This window comes from Notamacropus eugenii, chromosome 2 (genome assembly GCF_028372415.1).
Source record: "Notamacropus eugenii isolate mMacEug1 chromosome 2, mMacEug1.pri_v2, whole genome shotgun sequence".
Taxonomy (NCBI): Eukaryota; Metazoa; Chordata; class Mammalia; order Diprotodontia; family Macropodidae; genus Notamacropus; species Notamacropus eugenii.
In genome coordinates this window covers 518,433,970-518,460,828 of record NC_092873.1, presented here as the reverse complement: position 1 = coordinate 518,460,828, position 26,859 = coordinate 518,433,970, and the positions used below count along the sequence as shown (strand labels likewise).

At 40.6% G+C, this 26,859-nt stretch overlaps 1 long non-coding RNA gene across 1 annotated transcript in view; it reads left to right on the top strand.

The window, feature by feature from the left end:
• Window positions 1-425: 425 nt before the first annotated feature.
• Window positions 426-26,859, top strand: part of LOC140530218 (uncharacterized) — a 46,469-nt gene continuing 20,035 nt past the window's right edge. Inside the window, exon 1 of the long non-coding RNA XR_011975857.1 lies at window positions 426-1,222. This is a non-coding gene — a long non-coding RNA (uncharacterized lncRNA). The remainder of the gene's footprint in view (window positions 1,223-26,859) is intronic.

The following is a 26,859-nucleotide window of genomic DNA, read 5'->3' as shown; positions in this document are numbered from 1 at the left end:
GCTGAGGGGAAAGACTACTTGATTTAGAATCCTAGGTGGTGGCCTTACTACCAGCTCTGTTACTGCCTACTCAGTGACCTTGGACAACTCTCCTCTTTGAGGTGTTGGAGTTGGACTAGCTTCTCTCTAAAGTCCCTTCCCAATCTAAATTCTATGAGTCTATGAATCCTTCATTAAGCTTTATCTGAGTCACAGAAGGTTAGAGATGAAAGTGGCCCTAGAGCTCATTTAACCCAATATTCTCTGCTAATAGCCAAGGAAACTGAGGGCCAGAGAAGGAAAGTAACTTGATCAATGTCACAAGCTGTGTGGCAAAGGAGGAAGCATGGTCATATAGCTTCTATCTGAAAGCCTCTGAAGAGGGAGCACTAATACCCTTTGGAGGAGGTCAAACCACGTCAAGTCAACAAGGATTTATTAAGCACTTACTATATGCCAATATAGTACAATACTCTATGTGTTAAATGTTGGGTATGGAAATATAAACAAAAGGAAAGACAGCCATTGTCTCCAAGGAGTTTACATTGTAATTGGGAAAGAAGACATTGAGTTAAGGGGAATTAGAAACGGGGGAAAAGGAAGCGTTGTGCCTATGTGATTTGTAAATGACTGGAAAGTGATGCAGGGACCTATTTTCAGGCAAGATACCATGAGAACTCACCTGCCAGAGCATAGCAAGGGGTAGAGTCCAAGGCGACTGAGAAGATCTATTTCAGGCTAAGTCTATAGTAATAATCAAAGTGGAGTCTGATTCATAGACTCTGGAGCTGCTAAATGAGCAAATACTCTCTTTCTGGAGACAAGCACACCTTTCCATTAACAGTCATTCGTTACTCAGTTGCAGAGCCTCAACCTGGACACATAACTCACTCTCACCCAGTGATAATTTTTCCTTCTGGATATTGAAATGACCTCAGTTTTGCTTGAGATACTGCACTGGTAGCCTCTGAACTAGAGAGAAGAAGGAAAGGAAGAAGGAGACAGGAAAAGGAGAGAGAGAGAGAGAGAAAGAATCCCTACTATCATGGCCTTTGTTTCCTCATCTATAATAAAGGAAGGGTGGACTACATAGAATCTGAGGTGCCTTCCTTCTCTAAATTCATGACTTTACATTGTTATATCATAATGAGTAAAGTAGTGGAAAGGCCAATAGAGTAGACAGTCAGTCAGGCCCTCTAAGAGCTAGTCTCCATTCTGCTTCCACCTCCATGTAGGACTCTGGGTAAGTCAATTGAGTTCTCCGGGTCTGTTTCCTCAGTAGCGGTAATAGCAGCAACAGTAGTAGTATTAGCAGTAGAAGCATCAGTAGCAGCAGCAGCAGTAGTAGTAGTGGTAATAGTAGTAGTAATTCCTATAATATATCACAAAGTGCTCTTCATGCCTTGTCTTCTTTGATTCTTGTTACAGTCCAGTCAAGTTGCCAGGACAAATCATTATCTTCACTTTCCATATGAATAACTTAGTCAGAAGTTAAACAATTTGCCCCATACCACCCAGCTAGTAATGGTGAGGAACAGGACCTCAAAGTCAGACTTTGTGGTTATTGGTCAAATCTTTTCCATTCTACCATAGAGCTCACTGTGAGCCAACAATGTTCTATGGTAGCCAAGAAATTCAAGGAAAGCTCAGGTTGCTTTAAGGAGGTCAAGGGTGGTGATAACTACTGTAATGTGGGACCTGTCAAATCACATCTGGAGTTCATCATAAGGTTCATTTTTTTCGGAAGGGGTGTCGCACTTTAGGCAGGACATTGAAAAACTAGACAGTGCCCAGATGGGAGCAGCCATGATGGTTGAGTAAAGTCTTGGGTTCATGCCACAAGGGGATCAGTTGAAGGAACTAGATAATCTGAGCCTAGAGGAGAAAAAATAGAGGAGCACATGATAGCTGTCTTCAAATACTTGGCAGGCTGTCATATGAGTGGTTAGCATAATTCTCTTTGACTTTAGAGGGCAGAATTAGGAGAAGTTGGTGGAAGATTTATAGAGTCAGTCAGTCAGGCAGTCAATGAGCATTTATTGAGCACTTAATGTATGCTAGGTACTCTGCTAAGCTCTAGAGATACAAAGAAAAACTATCACAGTGACTGCTCTAAAGGGCCTTACATTCTAATTGTGAGAGAGATACCAGTCTATAATGCAGGGTAATTTAAGGTGTACACAGAGTAGATGAGGCTAATCTCAGAAGGGAGGGAAGGCATAAGGGGAAATTGAAGACAATGACCAAGCAAAGGTAGGGATCGTATTGAGTCTCAAAGGCAACCAAGGGAAACTGAGGCAAGAAGGGAAGGATGAGGGTTACTCAGTTCAAAGCCATAGATATGGGAATTGGAGTGCTGTGTTACAGGAGGCCTATAGGATTGTGGAGGATATGGAGAGCAGTGGAGAGCAGATAAGTTAGGAAGGAATCAGCTCATGAAGAGCTTTACCTGCCAACCAGAGGATTTTATTTTTTGATCCTGAAGGTAAGAGGGAGCCATGGGAGTTTATTGAGGAGGCAGTGACATGTCAGATCTGTACTTGCAAATAAATGACTTCAGCAGCTGATTGGAGGTTGGATTAGAATAAGGAGAGAAGAGGCAGGGAGACCACTTAGAAGGTTATCAAGAGGTAATGAGGGCCTGGACTAGTATGGTTTGTGAGTGGGGAGAAAGGGACATATAGGAGAGAGACTTTGGTTAAAAATAAGAATATTTTCTAACAATCAGAACTACCCCAAAGGGAAATGGGCTGCTGATTCACGAAGGGGATAGTTCCTCTCACTGGACTTCAAGCCAATGCTGGGTGACTGCCAGTCTCTTACTTGTGTGGGGGCTGCACTAGCTGTCCTCTGAGGTTCTGTCTGCCTTGAAAATGCCTGGATCTCTGGAAAATTGATTGCAGTTTACTTAAGGTAGTTTGCAATTCAAAGCAGCTTCTGCTTCCCAGTGGACTTGGTGCCCCAATGCCCTTGGGTGGAAAATAAACAAACCCAAGATACGAAGCTTCCAAAATTAGGCAAATAATGGGAGGAATGCAAGGTTGCCTGTCCCAGGATTCCCCCAGCAGGCCCTTTTAGAGAGAGAGAGAGAGAAATCTCAGAACGCACTTAAAGCAGGACTCACTTGCACCAGATTGGGCTTATGCCTAATGTGCCAGGCATAGGGTTTTGACCTACACTGAAGCATATCCAGTAGGGACAAGCTAGCTGCTCCCTGGAAGTGGCCTGCTGGTTGGGCACTGGGACCAGACACAGTGGAGTACCTTGGAAAGATCACTTGATGGGACATCAGGAGACCTGGGCTCCACCCTGGTTTTGCTACTTATTCACTAGGTCATCTTGGTTAAGCAGTCTGCTCCCTTTCCGAGACCTCAGTTTCCTTATGTGGAAAAGGATGGGGCTGGACTAGATGATCTCTAAGAAATATCTCTGTTCTACACTCTTAATATACCCTAGTTAACTCACTGGCTGACTGACTCTTCATTCACTCAAAGCTAATTTTTATTTCTAAAATTCAACATTATTTCATTTTTAATTCTAAATTCTCTCCCTCCCCTCCCCCACCCATTGAGAAGGCAAGAAAAATAAAAACCAGTAGAAATATATGTAGTCATGCAAACAAATCTCCATATTGACCATGTCTGAAAAAAAAGCACGAAAAAAGCAGAGAAGAAAAGATGCTTCCATCTGCACTTGGAGGCCTTCAGTTTTTGGGGGGGGGGTGCACATTTTTTTTCATAAGTCCTCAAAGAGAATTTAAAAATACTTACTATGTCTCAGGTGCTGGGAGCACACATACAAAAACAAAAGCAGCCCCTGCCCTCAAGGAGCTTCTATTCTGCTGGGGAAAGACAGGTGATCAAATGAGCCAAGAAACATATATACAAGTAGACATGGTGACAAAATGCAAATAGAAAAATACAAAGTCATATGGTGGAAGGAGAGCTTCAACAAATGAGACCATCAGGAAATAGATTTCAACTGAGACTTGAAAGAAGTTGGGATTCTGAGAGATGGAAGAGTCATGAAGAGGCAAAAGCTCTGAGGTGGGAGATGAAAGGTGTGCAAGGCACACAGCAAACAGTCCCGTTTGGTTGGAGTTTAGAGTATGTGATAGAGTAAAAAGCGGTAAGCCTGGGTAGGCAGGTAGGAGCCAGATTGTGAAGGGTTTTAAATGACAGAGGAATTTTTGTTGTTACCTAAACTCTAGGGCCTACAAAAAAGTGGGAGCCACTGGGACTTGTTGAACATGGAAGAGATATGGTCAAATCTGTGTTTTAAGAATTTCATACTGGTATCTATGTGAAGGTTTTAGATTGGGAAGTGGAGGGTTTCCAGGCAAGGAGAGCACTCTTTGTTGACATGTTGCATCATTTCACCTCATTAATATGGAAAATTATGTCTTTGAAGAATAGTCTTTCTTGGATTGTAATAAAAAAGGGTGATGTGACCATGATCACCAAGCCCAGTGTGGTATTTATAATGAGAACAGATGAATTTTGTGACATTTTCAATACCAGAAGCAATCACTTTAATTCAAGATTGTGTCAGCCTAGGAATGATATTGGAGATTGTGTGTGTGTGCATGTGCGCATGTGCATGTGTGTGAATGTGTGTGTGTATGAGAGAGACAGAAACAGAGACAAAGAGACAGAGAGACAGAATTACAAAGAAACAGAGAGAGACAGGCAGAGATAGAGAGACAGAGAGATAAAGATATAGAGACAGACAGACAGACAGAAAGATAGAGAATGAGAATTCCTTAATGTTTTTTATCCCTCTCTCTTCCTAAATTCTGTCCTTCTGTTTCTGTCATGAAATCCTTGTATGATCCTAGACAAATCTCTTTCCCATTCTGCATCTCAGTTTCTTCCCGTATAGAGTGACAGAGTTGGAATACATTCTTTCTGGTTCTAAAATTTTATACTCTATTTTCTAACACTTTGTTTTCTATGTTCTAACTCCCAAATATGACAATCTAAAATCCATTCAATCTCTAGTAATTTATTATTTTAACATTCTATAATTAGAATTCCTGGAATTTTTTGACAACTAAGTAGAATAATAGACCAAATTCTGGGTTGGATGTCGTGAAAACCTGAGTATGAATTGGACTCAGACACTTACCAGTTAAGTGACCCTGGGCAAAGCCCTTAATACCCCTGTACCTCAGTTTGCTTATCTGTAAATTGAGTTAGACTTCATGGTTTCTAAGGCCCTCTCCATCTCTAAACCTATGATTCCGTGAGCAAAAAATCAAATAACATTGAGGGGGAGGAGAAAGAATATAGCATCAATCAACTTCTAAGCATTTATTAAATTCAAATAGTGGCTGCTATGTGTTTGAAGCATTGTGCTGAATGCTAGGGATACAAGGAAAGACAGAAAGAGGGGCCCTTAGCCTGAAGGAGTACACATGCTAATGGGTCATTTGTTCCTGCAAACAACTATGCACATATGAGATACATAGAAAATACACAGAAAATGATCTCAGAGGGAAGGCAGTAGCAACAGGGTGGGGGTAGACTGTTGTATTTCACTGTAATTGGTTTGCATTTTATTTTATGCATTTCATGGTATGATTCTCAGAAGAGGTTCATAGTCTTCACTAGACTGTAAAAAAAAGGTTAAGGATCTCTAGTCCAGTTCAAATTCCTCATTTTAGGGTCATCATATCATAGATTTAGAAGTAAGAAGGCTCTTAGCATCATCTAATTGAATTCCCTCATTTTACATAAAAGGAAACTGAGTCCCAGATCATAGAATCAGACTGAAAGTTGGAAGGAAACTTAGAGGTCAATGAGTGTGACCCCTCTTCATTCCACAGACATGGAATCTGAGATCTAGAGATGTTAAGTGACCCACCCAAAGTCATGGTCATCTTGGTGGCAGAGCTGGAGTGAGAAGGTTCTCTCACTCTTAACTCAGCAATCTTTCCACTGTAGTATCCACATAAAAGAATCAAGGCTTCTGCGGGTGAAGGTGAAGTCAGTCCAGTTGGGCAAATATTTATTTGGGTTTTACTCTGTGCCAGGTACTGTATAGGCCCTGAATATCTGAAGATAAAAAGCAAACAACTCCTACCCTCAAGGAACTTATATTCTACTGGGATACAACATGCACAAACATAATCAGTGACAAGGAAGTTTTGGGAGGTAGAGAGTGTTAATAATTAATTAACAATTTTGGGGAAGACTTTATAAGTTTAGAAGTGGAAGGGACCTCAGAGCACATCCAGTATTACCTCCTCAGTTTATAGATGGAGAACTGAGCCTAGAACAGTTGAGTGGAAATTGATCTGGGCAGATTCTTTGACTCCAAACTCCATGCTCTTTCTACCACATCACATTGATTCCCCTTCCTTGAAGGAAGGAAAGGATACTAGAGGCCAAGTTGAGAAGGGATGCAGAGGAATGGTTCATGTGATTTCAGGGGAAGTAAGATATGGTATGTCAGCCTGGATAGAATATAGAATATATGAAAGGGAGGAAGGTGAGAAAAACCAGGAGAGGTGGATTGGGACCCATTTGTGGAGGTCCTTAAGATGCCAGGCTGTTTGTATTTGATCTTGGAATCAATAGGAAGCCATGGAAAGATTTTGAGCTTGAATATGACTTACCCAATATCATTATACTATGGTCTTATTGCATAGAGAATTTGTTGCATGGAGAATCTTCTTTTTCCAAGTGTGTTGCCAATGAATGATGGCTAATCCACAGAAGGTGTCATAGAAGGATACAGGCAGGCTGGGGCCAGTCCATGGACTTGAAAAATGATGAGTGCCGCAGATTAATTATTAGTTACAAAGCAGTGTTCAATAATTACAGCAGTCTATCATTTTGTTCATTTCTTGATTGTTGGCACAACAAAGGATATTACTCACCATCAAACACAATTTGTCACTTTCTAGAGAAGGAAAGTATGCCCAAGAACCGGCTGGACAGCCACTTGCTGAGTGTGTTGTAACAGGATTGCTTCCATGTATGGGCTGGTCTGCATCATTGCTGAGGCCCCTTCCCACTCTTAAATTTGGGGTTGATGTGAATTTCCACCCTCTTTCAGGGCTTGTCTGTTGGACCCTGCAGGCAGACATTCAGCACACCCTGAAAGTGTTTTCTTAGCACGGCATTACCTCAATGATGACAATAAGTGCTTTCACTTTTCTCGGAGGTGGCACACTGCTGTCTGAGGATGGCAGAAAGATAATGATCACTAGCCTAATTTATCCTAACAAACCAGCCACACAGAACCCATCTCATATTGGGTGGGATGCTGGGGAGGGTCTGTGAATTTCAGCATTGTCAGGTGGAGAAATGGGCTGATTGGTGAAAACCTCCCAGGGAGCAGCTGTGCGTCTGCCTTGATGGTGGCCTGGAGAGAACGTCCTGTTCTGCAGCATAAGATACAGCAGGGAGCTGAGAGGAGATGCTGAAGAGGAACATTTCAAGTCCTACATCGAACAAGTGTTGTCAGAAGATGTCTTCAGAGCTCCTGATTTCTTCTTCTTTTGTAAAAGATTTTTTTTTTCTTACCAAGTAAGATACTGAAAATTTTATAAGCTCACTAATTGGAATTTTGAAATCCCTCAAAGTGAAGATTATGTCTGCACACTCCAGTGGGAAGCTTGGTGGACTGGATTTAGAGTCAAAAGACCTTAGTTCAAAACCTGACTTTGACACTTAATACTCTGTGTTCCATTGCTTAAATTGATTCAACTCTCTGAGACTCAATTTCCTCACTTGTAAAATAAAGAGTTTGGACTAGATTATCCCTAAGGTCCCTTCCATTGCTAAACCTCTGATTCTGTGATTTTAAGATTGTCAAATTCCTTCTGGACATCTTCACCTTTACCTCTTTTGATGAGAGGAAAGGGGTTAGACAAGATCAATGATTTTCAGAGTGTGACCTAGGGACCTTCAGGATCCCTGAGACCCTTTCAGGGGGGTCTGTGAGATCAATGGCATTTTATTGTCTAATATAATAAATATTAATAGATATAACTCACTTGAAAGAAAGGTCTTTGAGGTTCTCAAAAAGCCACTGGTACAAATGAGCTCTGAAATCTACAATTGTCTGAGCCTTTGACTCATGACTTTCGTCCTATGTAGAGGGGAGGCATTGGACTTGGTTCAGGTATCTCTTTTGCCCTTTCTTTCAGTGCCTTCGACTGATGAATCTAACTCATCAAATACCACTTTTATAGTATGTGATGGTGGATAAAATGCTGGCCTTAGCATCAGTAAGACCTGAATTCAGATTTTTACCTCATATTCTTACTCACTGAGTGTTCCTGGGCAAGCCTCTTAATCTCTTTTGTGCCTATTTCCTCGTCTGTAAATTGAGTTGGTTAGAATTACTGACCTCTAAAGTCTCTTTCATCTCCAAACCTGGGATCCCATAATCCTTCCTTAACTTGGATGTCAACTCCATATTAACCACTTTTTGTTGTGTCCTTTCTTGCCCAAGAATAAATTTATCTTGAGCAGAAAATAAAAACCAATTAGCAATTGAGTAATTCTGCCTCTTCTCCTGGTTTCCCTGCCTTCTTTGAACCTCTTCTCCTCCTAGTACAGCAGCATGTTTTGTTGTCCTTTGTATTCTTCACTAAAATAACATTCTGTTTGTCATCATCAAAAATAATTTGCTATTCATCACCAGTTTTACTTTATCTATGCTCTAGCATTCCTGACACTATGTTAGATGCTGAGGCCATTAAAAAATTCATTTTCTGTTAGCTGATCTTGCTTTTGTTTTCTATACAAAGTCTTTGAAAAACCTTAGTCAATGAGTTCCCTGTGCATCCTCACCAGCGCTGGACAGCTCCTTCTCCAGTTTTTTCCTTAATGAAAGTCTCTTCAGAATTTCAAAATCATGGGTTTCTCACACTGGATTTAATTCCCCTGTAGAATTTTAGGCTACATGATTCTACCTCTTTTCTCTGAACCCTTTGGAATTTGGGCCCATTTCAGACTGTACCCAGCCAACAGAGTGGCCACTTTGCCTCAAGTTGTCCATTATTTCTCTGTCAATTAGTTCTTTGTTGTTCCAAATTTGTCAAAAGTAGCAATTACCACGATCAGTTCCTGCTCCTTTTAATCTTTAATTTTTTGGGGTTCAGAGATCCTTTTGTCAGCCTAGTGCAGCCTGTGGACCCCTACAGAGAAGAATCTTTAAAAATATTTGCAGGAAATTTTAAACTTCTGATAGAGGTTTTTGTCATCTGCTTTCATGCACCATCTGAAATCTATTCACAGACCCCCTTGGAGGGGGGGGTTTGTGTATCTCAGGTTATGAACCCCTGTTTAAAAGGATGAAATTAGAATTGAGGTAAACTGAGAATTTATTAGCTACTCTTCTTTTAGTATAGAGAAGGCTCTAGTAGGTATCTGCATAAATAAAGTTTCCCATCCTCTCCCAAACTCTTATATGAGGCTTACATGTCAAACTTGGGATCTATTTGTCCAACTTTTCATCTATTTTCTTCTTTTGTGCAGGTGGTCTACAACATAATTCAATGACAATATTCCTTCTTTTTCTCCCCCCACGAGGCATCCTATCTCTCCCTATATTTTAATCTCTTCTTATCAACTAGATTCTTCTCTGCTACTTACAAATATGCCCAGATCTCCCCATCCTTAAAATTTTTCTCATCAGAATCAGTAGAAGGAGTTGAATATGTTTCATCAGGAGAAAAGATGACTAGGGGAGGGGAATGTGACAGCTGTCTTCAAGTATTTGGAGGTCTGTCTATGGAGAAGGGATTACACTTGTTATCCATAGCTCTGGAGGACAGAGTCAAGAGCAGGGCATGAATTTTTGTACATGCAAATCTAGGCTTGATGACAGGAAAATTTTCTGAGCATTAGAGTTCACCCAAAGAGGAACAGGCCATTTCCAGACATAGAGTTTTTCTTTATTGGAGGTCTTTCTGCTGAGGCTAAGTGACAACTCCTTTGGTGTGTTATTCTGGAAACTGCTTACATGTCCATTAAAGTAGATGCCTGCTGAGGTTCCTTCCATCTCTCAAGTTCTGAGACTCCATTATCCCTTAAGCCACCATGCCATAGCTCTGATCTCTTTCAGAGACAAATTCCTAGAAAAAGTTGTCCACAATAATTTCCTCTTCTTTCTTACCTCATATTCTTCAGCTCTTCGCTTTATGGCTGCTGACCTCAGTGTTCAAATAAAATGTCTGTCTCCAAAGTTAACAGTGACTTCTTAATTGCCAAATCTTATGACCTTTTTTTTTCAGTTGGCCCCATCCCCCTTCCTAACCAGTCTCTCTTCTTTGTCACATGATTCTCTCCTATTGTTTTTCCTACTTTCCAGTCTAATTGTCAGGATCCTTATTATTTTCCCACCTCCTATCCATGGGTATACCCTATGTCTCAGTCCTGGACACTCTCCTTTCCTCTCTTGTCCTCTCCTGTTCTCTCCTCTCCTCTTCTCTTTTTTCCTACACTTTTAAGTGAGCTCATCAATACCAAAATGGAGCTTAATTATCACTTCTATGTCACCCACTCCCAAACTGACATTTGCAGCCCCATCTATCACCTAAGCTCTAGTCCCTTACCACTAGCTACATCAGTAGCTAAATAGATCCCACTTATGGGTTGGAGAAGTATACGTCCTGAGCCACAGACTGCATCTTAGGTATGAGAAATGGATTCCAATGTAGTCCAAATGCTTAATAGATTTCCCTACCCCCACCACATGCATTAGGGGCTCATCTGACTTAGACTTATTTTGGAGCTAGCCTGCTTGTCTTCTCATTAAGTGGTTATGAACATCCATTTGGAATACTGTATGATTTTGTAGGGATCCACTGGAGAGAATTGAGGCCACCTATGTGTTGCAGTAAGTCTTAGAGAAACTTTTGAATTTATGAATGCAGAGCTAGAGCCCTTTGACAGAGGAGTGCTTCTGCTGGGCTTCAAGAGACAGTGATTTTCATCCTTCCTCTCTTTCATTTTTGAATATTTTATTTGTAATAATCCAGGCAAATATTTTTTGAGAGGTACAAGTATGTGAGAAATAGATTTATTAATTTTCTAATTCTAAGCATCTCTCCTCATGGAAAGGGAAATCCAAAGGGACAGAGATTTGTCCTGACTTAGAAGACCTTTCTGACCTAAGCTATTTCTTATAGTTTCACTTTGTAGTAATCAAGAAAAAGAGAAAAAAATTCCTGTCAACTTAAAAAAATGGCACAAGGTTTAGATTACAGCTTTTGATTCACCATACAGAACAATAATAACTTTGGGAGCATCCTGGAGAATAATTTTTTCCTAACATCATTTAATCTTTCTCTTAAAAAATCATTCAGAACTTAAACATAACAACAAAAACACAGAGAGACAGCCCATTTCCATATACACAGCTAAACACAAAATAGAAGATTCTCTATGAAACTGTGACTTTCCATTTCATATTGCTTGGCTAATTGCATTTTTCCCTGCACTTGTTGGATGTTTGCCATCCTTAGGGAGACAAGGAGGGAATACAAGAAATATGTATTAAGTGCTTACTGTGTGCCATGCACTGCACTAAATCACTTTACAAATATTATTGCATTTGATCCTCATGACAACCCTGCAAAGTTGGTGCTGTTATGATCCACATTTTGCAGTTGAGGAAACCAAGGCAGACAGAGGTAAGTAACTTTTCCAGGGTCACATAAGTAGTGTCTGCAATCAAATATGAACTCAGGTCTTCCTGACTTCAAGCCCAGTGCTCTAACCATGGTGGCACCCCCTAGCTACTAAGAATCCACATTTCTGGAGTGAAAGCAGGCAGTTGCCTGAGTTTTTCCACAATCACTTCAAATACCTTTAAAAAGTGACTGTGAACAAATTTTAGAGTGGCAGAACCCACAAAGAGATGGTTTGAGGCAGACTTCCAGCCTAAGACAAGCTGGAAGGTCAACAGGAAGGGTCTATTTCACCAGGCTGAGAGAGGAGGGCAGTCTAGCATAGACTGTGCCAGTGCAGCACTGGCCCCAAAAAAGCTGTAGTGGACCTGGGACAGGGGTGGGATTGAATCACTGGCAGCAGTGGCAGTTTCCAAACTTCTCAGCCCACAGATACCAGAGACAACTTAAAAGGTCACTAGAAGGGTAAAAGAGAAGCATAGTGCACAGCACAGCATGCCAGTTCAGTTCCAGCAAACCAGGAACAGGCCTTGGAAGTGACTTAATTGGCAGTGGCAGTAGCTGCTGCTCTTGGAACTATCAGCCCTCAGATGGAATGTGAGAAAGTCACCTATTTTGACTTCTGGGAGCCTAGATGGTAGAGTAAGCAGTAAGTCCCCCTTACCCTTCCTTATTGACTTTGAAAAGCTCAGAGAATATTGCTTCAGGAAAAATTCTGAAATAGTGGAACCAGCAGGAAGAAGGAGTGTATCAGCCTTTTAGCTTGAGAGGCTAGGAGGATTAAGGGAAAAGTCCTTCTTGCTGTGGCTGAAAGAGACCACTACAGGACAGGAGGCATCCCAGGAAATCAATGGCAAGCCTCATCTCAGCAGAGCAGTGGAAGATCCTGAGCCCCAGGGTGGAGGAGCAGGCAAGCACCAACAGTAGGCACACACCAGTCACTACCATAAGCACTAGCTTAGCACCGGGTAAACTACAAGACCACTACAACCTCCAGCTGCCAGGACCTGAGGCTCCAGTACACAAAACCAATAACCAGGCACCTAGTCCCCAGCACAAGAAGCCTAGGACAGTGCTCCAGAAGCTTCTATACCCCAGAAGCAGAGATCAACTTTAAAAGACAGAAAAAAAGCATACAACATGAGCAAAAAGCAACAAAGTAAAGCAATGACCATAGAGAAGTTGTGATGCATAAATTCACAAGGACATTCTGGCCTTGTTCAGTATACCCACAATCTGAGCATAACTAATCTTATTTTTAGCCAGATGTTGAAGGACTGCTAATGATGTTTGCTCCCAGGAAGGGCTGGCCACCCCTCCCAGAATCAAGCATTCCTAAATAAAAATGCTCTCAAGGAATGTTTGGAGAGCAGCTCTTTCCCCAACAATCATGTACTTATTTGGTGAAATGCCTTCTTTGTTAGAAGGAATTACTAAAGGCAGGTAGTCCAGAGCCATCATTGAAGTCTCCCCTGTGGTATGAACTTGTAGCCCAGAACCTTCCCATTGGGATTCTGGAGGCTGACTCAAGATTACCCAGCTGTGTGATTCAGATATAGCTAATTCCCCTGTCAGTGCTGATCAACTGTGGTATGATTGGATAACTATTGGGACTTAATGATTGAGATTTATGTTATTGTTTTGTTAATAAATATTGCTATTACATATAGCAAACTTAAGACTCTGTCTCATTTCTGAGCCAATCTGAACCAAAACTAAATTAAGCTTCAGCAAATAAGGTTGCTTTGCAACACAGAAGTGTCTTGGTGACAGGGAAGATGAAAACACAAATTCAAGAGAGGACAGTATTGCCAATATACCCACATCTGAAACCTCAAAGGGGAATATGAACTAATATCAAGCCCAAAAAGCCTTCTTGGAAGAGCTAAAGAAGGATTTTAAAAGACAAATTAGAGAGGAAGAAGAAAAACTGGACAATTCCTTTAAAAGTACAACTGACAAAATGGAAAAAAAGGACACTGAAGAAAACAACTCCTTAAAAAGTAGAAGTGGCCAAATGGAAAAGGAGGTACAAAAGCTAACTGAAGAAAACAATTCATTGAAAATGAGAGTTGGGAAAATGGAAGCTAATGACTCTATGCAACATCAAGAATCAGTCAAACAAAATCAAAAGAATGCAAAATTAGGAAAAAAATGCAAAATGCTTCATTGGAAAAACTGACCTGGAAAATAGACTGGAGGAGATCATTTAAAAATTATTCTTTTATTGGAAAGCCATACTAAAAAAAAATCCTGGACAGCATCTTTAAAGAAATAATCAAGGAAAATTGTCCTGATATCCTAGAACCAGAGGGCAAAATCGTCATCAAAAGAATCCACTGACCACCTCCTAAAACAGATCCCAAATTGAAAACGTCAAGGAATATTGGAGCCAAATTCCAGAATTATCAGAAAACACTGTAAGTAACTAGAAAAAGAATTCAGCTGTTGTGGAACCATAATCAATATTATGCAGCTTCTACATTAAAAGATTGGAAAGTTTGGAATATGATATTCCATAAGGCAAAGAAGCTTGGATTACAACCAATGAAATTGAACATAATCTTTCAGGAGAGGAGATAGTCAATACAATAGGACACTTCCAGACTTTCCTGATGAAAAGACCAGAATTCAATGGAAAATATGATCTTCAAGTACAAGACTCAAGAGAGGCATAAAAAGGTAAACTGGAAAGGAAAAAAAAAAACCAACCTGCCACATTATTCAATAAGGGCAAACTGTTTACATCCCTACATGGGAAGACGACACATAACTCTTGAGAGCAGTATCTTTACTACAACATTTAGAAAGGATATACATAGACAGAGGGGGTGGGTTTAAAGTGACTTTGATGTGATGATAAAAAACCTAATTAAGTAGTGAAAAGGGATTGTAATGGGAGGAGGCAGAAAAGGTAAACTGCATCACAAAGACATATTATAGTAGAGGGAAAGAAGGGAGAGAGATGAGCATTGTTTGAACTTTATTCCCTTTGGATTTGGATCAAGGAGGGAATAACATACGTAGTAAGGTAGAGAAATCTAACTTGCTCTATAGGCAGTAGGAGGGGAAGAGGAAAGAAAAGAGAGGGAAGATAGAAGGGAGGGCATATTGAGGGAGACAGTGGTCAAAAGCAAAGCTCTAGTGAGGGGGGAAAGGAAAAGGGGAGAAAGAAAAACATAAACTGTGTCTATGTGGGATGGGATGGAGAGAAAGATACAAATAGTTATCATAACTGTGAATGTGAATGGGATGAACTCTCCATGAAATAGAAATGGATAGTAGAATGGATTAAAAACCATAATTCTACAATATCCCTTTTTTTTTTTTTTACAAGAAACACATTTGGAACAAAGGGATGCACACAGGGTAAAGAGAAAAGGCTGGAGTAGAATATATTATGCTTCAGCTGAAGTAAAAAAACAAAACAAAACAACAGGGGGAGCAATCCTGATCTCAGACAAAGCAAAAGCAAAACTAGATCTAATTAAAAGAGATAAGGAAAGAAACTATATCCTGCTAAAAGGCACCACAGACAATGAAGTGATATCATTACTAAACATACATGCATCCAAATTCTTAAAGGAAATTTAAGGGAGTTACAGGAAGAAAGAGACAGAAAAACTATACTAGTGGGGGACTTCAACCTCCCCCTCTCTGAACTAGATAAAACTAACAACAAAATAAACAAGAAAGAAGTTAAGGAGGTGAATAACATTTTAGAAAAGTTAGATATGATAGAACCTCGGAGAAAATTGAATGAGGTTAGAAAGGAATGTACCTTTTTTTCAGTAGTACATGGCATCTACACAAAATTTGACCATGTACTGGGTCGAAAAACCTCACAATCCAATGCACAAAGACAGACATTTTAAATGCATCCTTTTCAGATCATGATGCAATAATGCATCATGCAAATTAAAATTATATGTGATAAAGGGCCATGGAAAGATAGACTAAAAATTAATTGGAAACTATATAATCTAATCCTAAAGAAGAATAGGCAAACAACAAATCTTAAAAACAATCAATAACTTCATACAAGAGGATGACAATAAAGAGACAACATACCAAAACTTATGGGATGCAGCAAAACCAGTTCTTAGGGGAAGCTTTACACCTCTAAATGCTTACATAAATAAAATAGACAAAGAGGAGATCAGTGAGTTGAGCATGTGACTAATATGATTAAAAAGCTAGAAAAAGAACAAATTAAAAGTCCTCAACAAATACTAAATAAGACATACAGAAAACCAAAGGAAGATTAATAAAATTGACATTAAGAAAACTATTGAATTAATAAATAAAACTAAGAGCTGGTTTTATGAAAAAACCCAGCAAAATAGATAAACCTTTGGTTAATTTGATTTAAAAAAAATAAAGATGAAAACCAAATTCCAATATCAAAAATGAAAAGGATGAATTCACCACCAATGAAGAGGATATCAAAACAATAATTACAAACTATTTTGCCCAACTGTATGCCCATAAATTGGACAATTGTAGCTCAATGGATAAATATTTACTAAATATGTTGCCCAAATTAATGAGAGGAAGTAAAATACTTAAATAACCCCATCCCAGAAAAAGAAATTGAATAAGTCATCAATGAACTCCTTAGGAAAAAAAAAATCTTGAGGACCAGATGAATTTATAAGCAAATTCTATCAAACATTTAAAGAACAGTTGATTCCAGTACCATATAGACTATCTGGAAAAACAGGCAAAGAAGGAGTCTTACCAAATTCTTTTTATGGCACAAATATGGTTCTGATACCTAAACCAGGAAGAGACAAAACAGAGAAAGAAAATTATAGACTAATTCCCCTAACGAATATAGATGCGAAAATTTTAAATAAAATATTAGCAAAGAGATTACAACAACTTATCATGAGAATAATACACTATGATCAGGCAGGATTGATACCTGGAATGCAGGGCTGGTTCAATATTAGGAAAACTATCAGCATAATTGACCATATCAACCACAAAACTAACAGTCATTCCCCAACTGATTCATGGTTAAAGGATATGAACAAGCAGTTTTCAGGGGAAGAAATTAAAGCTATCTATAGACATATGAAAAATGCTCCGAATCACCATAGATCAGAGAAATGAAAATCAAAACAACTCTGAAGTACCACATCACACCTATCAGATCAGCCATCATGACAAAACAGGAAAATGATAAAAGCTAGAGAAGATGCGGGAAAATTGGAATACTAATGGACTGTTGGTGGAGTTGCAAACTGATCCAACCATTCAATAAAGCAATTTGGAACTATGCTCAAAAGGCTATAAAAATGTGCATGACCCAGCAATACCAGTTCTGGGGCTGTATCCCAAAAAGATCATAAAAATGGGTAAAGGACCCACATGCATAAAAAAATTTATAGCAGTTCTTTTTGTGGTAGCAAAGAGCTGGAAATTGAGAGGATGCCCATCAAGTGAGGAATGGCTGAATAAGTTGTGGCATATGAATGTAATGTAATGCTATTGTGCTATAAGAAATGAAGAGCAGACAGACTTCAGAAAAACCTGGAAAAACTTGAATGAACTGATGCTGAGTGAAGTGAGCAGAACCAGGAGAACATTGTATAGTGTAACAGCCATAATGTGGGATGACTAACTTTGATAGCCTTATCTCTTCTTAGCAATACAAGGATCCAAGACAGCTCCAAAGAATTCATGATGGAAAATGCTGTCCACACCCAGAAAAAGAATTATAAAGTCTAAATGCAATTTGATGCTTATTATTTCTCTCTCTTTTTTCTTTGTTTTTGTTTGTTAATTCTTTCTCATGGTTTCTCCCATTGATTCTGATTCTTCTTTACAATATGACTAATGTGAAAATAAATTCAATATGAATGTATATGTAGAACCTATATTAAATTATATACTGTCTTGGGGCAGGGGGAGGGGAGAGATGGGGAGTAAATTTGGAACTCAAAATCTTATGGAAGTGAATGTTGAAAAATAAGTAAATAAATTTTAAAAAATGAAAAAAAAAGAAATCGGAAAAACATTAGTTGTTCATGGTGGAGCCATTGTAATAAAAATGATAATACTTTAAAAAATTCTCATTTCTGCATTTTAAACTGTGGTTCAGAAACCAAATCAACATCTTTTATATCATCTTCTTAACCAGCTCTTTGTTTCCTGAATATGTTGTAATCTTCCCAAATCCTTGGATTCCAGTGATCCTGATGCTTAATGTTTCTTAACCAGGACTTCTCAATTTTTTCTTGCTTCTTTTGCCCACATCATTGTTATCAACCAGAAGTATATAGTGACATTGGTCTTGGTAAGTTTCAAGAAAATCTCTGTTATGTTATGGATAGATGCCCTGGGAAGGTAGCAGACCTTTTTTTTTTTTTTTGAAATGGATACATTTGGTTTTTATATCATGGGCATTTCCCAATATATACTTCTTCCCTCCTTCCCCCTGTCCCAAGTTCAGGAAAACTAATTATCTCATCAAACCACTCTACAAGAATATCCAGTGTTCCACACTCATAGTCCATCACCCCTACAAAGAAAGGAGGGAGGTATACTCTCATATCTCTTCTTTAGGGCCAAGCTTGTTCATTTAAATCATATCATGTTCAGTTTTGATTTTTTTTGGCAGATGTTTCTGTTGCTAATTTCAGGTGAAGAACTGGTTGCCTTTGAACCCTGGTCAACTGCTCACCAAGTTCTGTTATTTCTCTATTCTTTCTTGAAGCTTTGATGAATGATCTCTCTCCAAATACCTTGATTGGATTCCTACCACTATTTCCAAGAATCTAAGCAGCTGCTTGCTGCTCATAGAGTTCACCTCTCCATTCTTTGAAAAGAGCCCCTTACCTATTAGTGAGCTTCAAACGTTCAGTGATCCTTCCCTTCCCTTCCTCTTCTCTCTCATACTCTTTTACTTTCTAGTTTACTGGCAAAAACCAGGATTCTCTTTGTCTCTTCATGTCCCTTTTCCTTTATTTTTTAACATAGAAGCCCTTATATGCCTTTTTAAAAGGTGAACTTTGTTCTTTTTGATAAGCTGGAGTATGGAGAAGTATTACTCAGGCCTCTTTTAAAAGAGAATGACCAGCCTAAGCTTTGAGCTTAGATATTAGCAATTAGGCCATGGCAGGTAGATTGAATCTGCATAGAGCCTTGGCCAGGGTACTGACACATCCCAGGGAAGCTTTCTTATTGAGCTTTGCCCTGAGGGGAAGGGAAAAGACCAATGGGAATATCTTCTCAGTGTATGATGTATTAGCATACACATCCCCTACTCAAGATATGTCATTTTCTTGAAGAACACTGCACACTCTCCAAGTCACTGCAAAATTCCTCTTGTCTTCCATCCTTTCTGGAATCAACATCTTCCATCCTCTTTTCCCTTCTGTGGGGTTCAAAGAGCAACCAAGACAAAGCTAAGTAAATTCAAATCATGCTGAAAGTAAAATAAAAGTAATTCTGCAGATGAGGTTGGGACAGGTATCTATTCTCTGTCATCACTGTTATCTCATTATCACTAGCTCCCACAGTCCCATCTAATATGCAAGGGCTTTCTCACATGCTAGGAAAAATTTCCTACTCTTCTAACTCAGCCAAAATTATTCCCACTTCTGACTCCTGTAGACAAGTGAGTATTTGCTCCCATGCACCTCTAGCAGAGCTGCATCAATAGAGGAAGCCTCTCCCCCCACCCCCGGGAGTGTTTTGGGCACCTCTTCTCAACCCCCTACTTTTCAACTTTTTTATATGTGTTGTCTTTTCCCAGTAGAATATAAGCTTCTTGGGAGCAAGAGCTGTCTTCTTTGTGCTTGTAATGGTGTCCCAGGCCCTTAGCACAGGGCACAGAGTAAGTGCTTAATAAATGTTTGTTGACTTGGGGATTTAAGGTATCCCTCACATTCACTTGAGATTCATTGCTATTTCTTGTGTTTCTCTTTGGCTGCTGATGCAGACCATGAAAATTAGCCCAGGTCTCTAGCAAATATGGAGAATAAGCAGTCATGAGACTCAAACTGGAGGAGGTTGAGGCAGGTGTATCCCTATAGTTGAGAAGTTCAGAGCTTTAGTAGGGCTACAACTGATTGGACATCCACACTTAGTACAGCACTAAGTTGGGGAACCCTCTAGAAGTGAAGGTCACTAGGCTGCTCAAGGAGGGGGGAACCAGTCTAGGTCCAATAAACAGAGCAGGTTAAAGATTCTCTACCAGGCAGCATTGGAATTGGATGAACTTTCAGCCTGGAAAAGATAGGGAGACCCAATCTCCAATGCCCCTTGCCAAGGTATTGACAATCAATTAGGAATTGGGGTGGGGGGAAGCTAAGTTTTGCCCATCCTAGTGACTGGCATGAGCTTGGAGATAGTGCCCCCCCGATGGAGAGTCATGTCTGGTACAGTCAGGTGAATTGATTGTACAGGAAAGAGAATGAAATAAAATTAGCAGGGTTGTTGTTAATTGGCCATCATTGCCTGCTGGGAATTAAGTCCAGGGAAGTTCCTTATATCTTAAAAGGAAAATTGGCCAAGAACCTGCTGTTTCCCACCCATTGGGGTGTGGTAGAAAAGATCACTGGTATGTGACCTTAATCTCTGAGTCTTAAATGTTATGGGATCATAGGATTTTGAGATGTAAGGCCCCTTACAGGTCATCCACTCCAACTCCTTCCTTATGTTACAGAAAAGGAAAGCACAGCCCAAGGATGTTCAATCACTTGTTTGAGGTCACATAGGTAGTAAGTTTTGAACATTTAAACCTGAGCCCTTTGCCTCTCAGTCCAGCAATGCTTCTATGGCACAAGGAGGCCATCTCCAGTCATCCTGATCTATATCTGACCACTGGACCCAGAGGATTCTGGAGGAGAAAGTGAGGCTGGGGACTCTGCCCAGCCCTGCCTCACTTAAATCCAATTCACTTGCATATCATGGCAACCCCTTCCTGATGTCATGGTCCTCTTCAAGAACAGAGGACAAACAACTCTGAGACCACAGTTGTGGCTTCTAATACATAACCTCCTCTGCCTGTCTCAGTGGGATAGTTTTGTAAGCTATAAAATGTGCCTCAATTATGAGAAGTCAATGGTAGTTCATAGTATGGTTTCACCATATGGCTCCACAGAGCATGGGTTTCTTGTCCTGGCACAGCCATAGGGGTTCCCCTGAAGGGAAACCAGCCCTGCTAAATGTCAGAGGCTTATCTGCCCAACATGCCTGTGGGAAGGTTTTAATGCATCTTCAATCTAATAGCCAGTTTTCCTTCCAAGAACAGGCTTTCCCATTAATATGGACCTTTGTTTCCTTAACTCATCAGTGATCATTCTGACCTTTTACCCAGGAGATCTCACATAGCACAGTCTGCTATGTCTTCTCTCAGGCACTGGTAGGAGAACATTATTATTAAAGTTATCCATTTGGTGTCTTCTCTCTTCCTGCTAGATTGGAAGCTACATGAGGACAGAGGCCTGGACCACTTCAGGTGCCTGCCCCTTCATAAAGGTTTCCTGCTGTATTGAGCTAGCTGACTGCTGAGATTTTCCCTCTGACAGGGAAAAGTCAATGGGAACACTGCCATGGGGTGTGCCTGGCCACCTTGCCCATGTCCTGTGCAGCCCTGTGGGAATGGTATAAAGGACCCTCTTGAGATTTTAGTGTTTCGTTTTAGTCGGACTATTTTGAGACTAATTGAACGACCCAGTGTTGTTAAAGTAATACGCTTTTTATTAGGGGTATATTTTAAGTCACAGAAGACAAAGCCTAATGTATAACTTAAGATACCTAGGGATCAGAACAGGAGGGGCCGGAGTCAAGAGAAAAAGGAATTTGGGGCAAAGGGTCTGTCATCAAGAGGAAACAGGATGATTTTCAGGTCAGAGCAAAAGGGAAAAGGGGATTCTGGGAGGTTGCAAATTTATTTTAACAGCATAGCTGGCAAAAGCTGATAAGGAACTCTCTCACTTTACTTGTCTGGGCCTCAGTTTCCTCATCTGTCAAAAATGAAAAGGTTTGACTAGATGACCCCTAACATCATTTCTTGCCATAAATAATAATAATAAATCTATGCAGCACTTAGTCTGTTCTCTAGACCTATGACTCTATAACCTTCTGGGTAAATCATGTAGGGTACAGGTACAGGGGGTCACCTAGAGGGATGAGCCTCTTGGAGGCCCTTCTAAGGGCCTCTTGCTATTTCTAGGGGGGAAAGGGCTCTTCAGCCCTCAGATATCTTTATCTCCCTGTGGTCTGCTTGGCTAAAGGCTTACTGAGTCAGCCTGGGCAGACAAAGGAAGGCTGCAGGGAGCCTCACTCATTTTTAATGATGATTTTTTTCTCTGCTTCTTCAGTAACAAAATTCATTAAAAAGTTAAGACCTCAAATGCTTGATTGTATCATCAAAAAAGTTTCTAGGCCTGGTCTGAGGACAGGAGGCCACTCTCCGGGCTGGCCTCAGCCAGGTTTCTTTCAGGGCTTGTCCCTTCTCCTAGTCCATGTGGTGGGACCCATGAGTCCTTCTTTCCTTCACAGCATTTCAGCTCTCAAGGGAAACTCCATGCACTTTGTGAAGGGGTGGGGGGATTTATGCCTGGGAATCTGTGATTGGTGACCCATCTCTCTGATGTAACAGGTAGGGGGATGGCAGGGATCAAACACAAGCAGAGTGGGAAGCAGGACCATATATATGGAACAGAGAGAACTGGTCGTACAAAAGGCTGAGGTAGCTCACTGTGGATCCCCAAACAAGGGGGTCTTTTTTTTAGATTCCTACACTTGGATATGTTCACAGAGCTTGAGGAAGGCCTGCAGGGTATTGGCCAACTTACAGGAAAGAGACAGAAATCCCCCAGGATTCCAGGATTCCACAGAGGACATCTGATTAGCTGAAGCACACTCACCCCAGTGGTATCATAGCTCAGTTAAAATATTAAACAAATATCAAGCCTTCCTTCCCTCTCCTCCCCTTTCCCTTGAAATGATTGGGAACAAAAATCACCCTGATTTTTCTGAGGTCTAAACTCATAGTATTATGACCCTTCTTCTCATTCTCTTTGGCTTTGGGCAAGTCACAACCTGCCCTGGCCTCAGTTTCTCCTCCGGTAAAATGTAGAGAAGAGAGCCAGCACTTCCTGGTAGAAGTCCAAAGGACCCTGGTGCAAGTCCTCCCTCTGACACCTACTGGCTGTGTGACCCTGGACAAGTCCCTGAAGCTCTCAGTGCTCCAGGAAGTCTCCAAGGTGGTCATATATAAAGAAGGCACTTGCCTCTGTGAGCACAACAGATTCCCTAAGTCACTGAAGTCACAATTCAGGTTAAAAAAAATGCAGGAGGTTGAACCAAATGAACTTTGAGATGCCTTCCAGCTTCTGGGTCTGTGGTTCTAGAATCTCAGACCTGGACTTGGGAGGTCTCGTGCTCAACTGCTACCTCAGACATGAAGAGAAACTTAAGTACGTACATATAAAAATATACATATAGGTATATATCTAGAAATATCTACATAAACATTGAATCAAGAACTATATAGCCTCTGTTTGAAGGGCTCCAGGGAGGGGCAAGCTCCTGAGATGTGTGTACAGACACACACACATAGATATGCATACTTATACACACACATGGATTTTTTACACTCAGTCTAGCTGGGTCTCTGCTCCTTGTATCTGGCTGCTGCTGCTGCATTTGGTGCCACCCAATTTCCTCAGATTTATTTTGTCCATATTTTGTACTGATTTATTTGGGTACGTGTTTCCCTTTGATAGAGTACAGACCCGCTCAGTGCCTGGGTTAGGAGGAGGTGGTGACTAAATGCTTGGTCTGTTGAGTTGAAGCTCTCAGCACTTCCCATCAGGCCACCAGACCACCCTTCAGATACATAAAACAGGATCGTGTCTCTCCCAATTCTTCTCTTTTCTGGAAGGTTTCTAGGTAACAGCTCAGACTAGGATTGACCCTCACTGGTTGGAGATAGCACATGCCCATGCAGCCTCTTCCCTGGCCTGAACCTCCTCCTCCAAGTCAGGCATTAGCTCTCAGGGTCCTTGTGTTACCTCCCACTGAGTGCACTCTCAGGCCTTTTAATAGGCAGGCCCCAGGAACCCTCCCAGGTAATTATAACTTTGCATTTCCTGGTCACCGGGCTTTTAGAAGTCTGCTCTCAGCATGGGCTCATCCAGGGCTTTTAAAGAGAGGACTGCTGGCTCAGGAGAATGACCAAGCAGGCCTGCTTCACCATTCTTTATTGAACTTTCAGGTTTGGAGAGCTCTGTCTTCACAGGCAGGTAGGCTGGGGGTGGGACAGGGTTGGAGGGTGGGAGGCTGGTGTGGGGGAGGGTTGGAGGGTATGTTCTCCTTCCCTAAACTGGAGAGTCCTGGGATAGCATCCTTTTACATTTCTAGGAGTATAATGACATTTCAATATCACTTTAAGATTTACAAAGACTTCTCCCCTTCATAACCCAGTAAAATGGGTCACAGGAACCACAGTAGAATACATTTACAGATGAAATGGACCCTGAGGCAACTGGGTCAAAGTTCTTGATTTTAATAGATGGGGAAACTGAGACCCAGGAAGGAGAAGTGACTTGGGATCATTGGCTCATCAAGGTCTCAGAGGTCAGCTAATCTAACCCCACCATTTTATAGATGAGGAAACTGAAGGTCGAAGAGGAAAAGGGCCCAGGGTCACAAGGTTAAGACTGACAAGGCCACATGTACAAGAACATTTATAGCAGCTCTTTTTGTGTTGACCAAGAATGGGAAATTGAAGGGATGCCCATCAGTTGGAGAATGGCCGAACAAGTTGTGACATATGAATGTAATGGAATACTGTTATGCTATAAGAAATGATGAGCAGGCAGATTTCATAAAAAATTAGAAAGACTTATATGAACTGATGCTGAGTGAGGGGAGCAGAACCAGGAGAACATTATACACAGTAACAGCCATCCTGTTCGATGACTAACTTTGACAGGCTTAGCTCTTCTCAGCAATGCAAGGATCTAAGATGATTCCAAAAGACTCATGGAAAATACTGTCTACATCCAGAGAAAGAACTTTGGAGTCTGAATGCAGATTGAAACATACTATTATCTCTCTCTCTTTTTGTTTTTTCTTTCTCATGGTTTTCCCCTTTGGCTCTAATTCTTCTTTACAACCTAACTAATGAGAAAATTTGTTTAATGTGATTATACATGTATAGCCTATATCAGAAGGCACACCATCTCAGGGAGAGAGGTGTGGAGGGAGGGGGAGAAAATTTAGAACTCAAAATTTTATGGAAATGAATGTTAAAAACTAAAACTAAATAAAAATAGGGAAACACACACACAGAGAATGACAAGGTCACATAGTTAGTAAGAGTTAAAACTGGGACTTGAACACCCAGTCCTGGAACTTCAAAAATTCAATATTCTTAAGATCATGGATCTATAATTAGAAGGAACCACGGAGACCAGCAGTCAAATCAAGGAGATTTAGTGATTCAGTCAAGATCACCTGATAGGAAACATCATCAGCAGGATTTGAATCCATTTCTTCTATCTTCAAAATTGTTACTATTTCTGCTCTACCATAATGACTGAGATAAACTCTGCCCCCAGTGAAGAGATAGATCCAACTGAATGCATTTTGTCCACAGGCATCTTTCTGAATACTTGTATTCCAAAAAATTAGAAAATATTCCCTATTCTTGTTTTGTGAAAGGAAAAGATGTCTTAGTAGGGTAGTAGATGTAGAGGAAACAAGAGCCTCTGAATTGGTCTCTTCTTTTCAAGATTCAAACTCTTCTCTCTGTGGACAAATTCATTCTCCCATAACTTTGCTTCTAGTAAATCTTTTTGGCTCAATAGCTTTCTGTTGTTTACCAAAATTCTTTGTCTAACATTCAAGGCCCTTCGTGATCTGACCTCACTTTATCCACCCACATCTATTTTCTGCCAACCACCTAGTTTAGTCAGATCATCTCCTTCCCTGTCTTCCATACACATCACACTTATGGTCCTATTTCCTTTGATAAACTCCTTGGTGGTATTTTTACTTCTCCATTTTGCTCATCGAAATTCACTTATCCTTCAAGGCCAAGGTCAAGTGTCATCTCTTCCATGGAGTTTTCCCTGAGGGCTCCATGCACCAGTAATTTTTTTCATTCTGTTTTTTGAGAACAGATAGGGGTAGAACTGATCAAGACAACTTTGTCCAGGTAGTCTGGACAAAGAAACCAAAGCCAACTGGTGCTGAGTCTTGAGTGTTCAAGGGAGGTTGAGGAATTCCATTGATCTTAAGAAGATTAAGTGTTTTGTCAGGGCTCAAGTGTTGGCTTTGGTACTTCGTGGTTGCTAGAATGATTCCTCTAAGTTGCAGCAAGTAAAAAGCACTATTAAGCACTTACTGTATACTAGGAACTGGGTCAAGCACTAAGAATATAAATTCAGATAGTAAAAGAGTCCCTGTTGCAAGATTGCCTACGTTCCATTAGGGGAAGGCAACACACAAATGAAAAGGGGAAGGAAGAGGGTTCTCATAAAGGGGAATAGTAGAAAGGTCTGTAGAGTCAGGAATGGAATCTGGCAAGGAGCAAAGATAGAGCTATATGTGGATGCCTTCCCTAAGATGGAGGTTCTCAGACACACCAGCCAGTCAGAGGAAAGAGCTGCAGGGGGAAATGTAACCTAATGTAGGAAGTCCAGAGGTGGGATCAACTTTCAGGGTGGAAGTAAAGGAAGAAATAAGAATTTATTAAATGCCTACTGTGTGTCAGAAACTGTGCTAAGGGAAAATATCTCATTCACTTTGTGATGGTAGAGAAAATCTGGAGAGAGGAGCTTGAAAAATGAGAACTTTGGAGTAGACTCTCTCTACCTCCAGACATTGTACTGTGACACTTGTGATACTCTACCCCCTTCCAATTTGGAGTCCTTATGTCCTAGGGAAGGCAGATTGACATTGCATTAATTATCCATCAAGGGAATTCGATGTCTAAATTGATCACTAGATGGTATGCTTCCTGAGCACCCTAACAACCCAGTTTTGTCATTTTTCCTCTGTTGCATAGGTGAGATTACCTTCTTTAGAAGTTACATTAATCCTCTTGGGCCAAAGTATTTAGCCTAGGCTGTTCCCTCTACTCACAAACCCATGCTGTGCATACAAGCTATGTAATAAGATGCTTGGATCATCAACCAGTAAACATTTCTTAAGTACTTTCTATATGTCACATAGAGTGCTAATGATTGGGATGCAGGTAA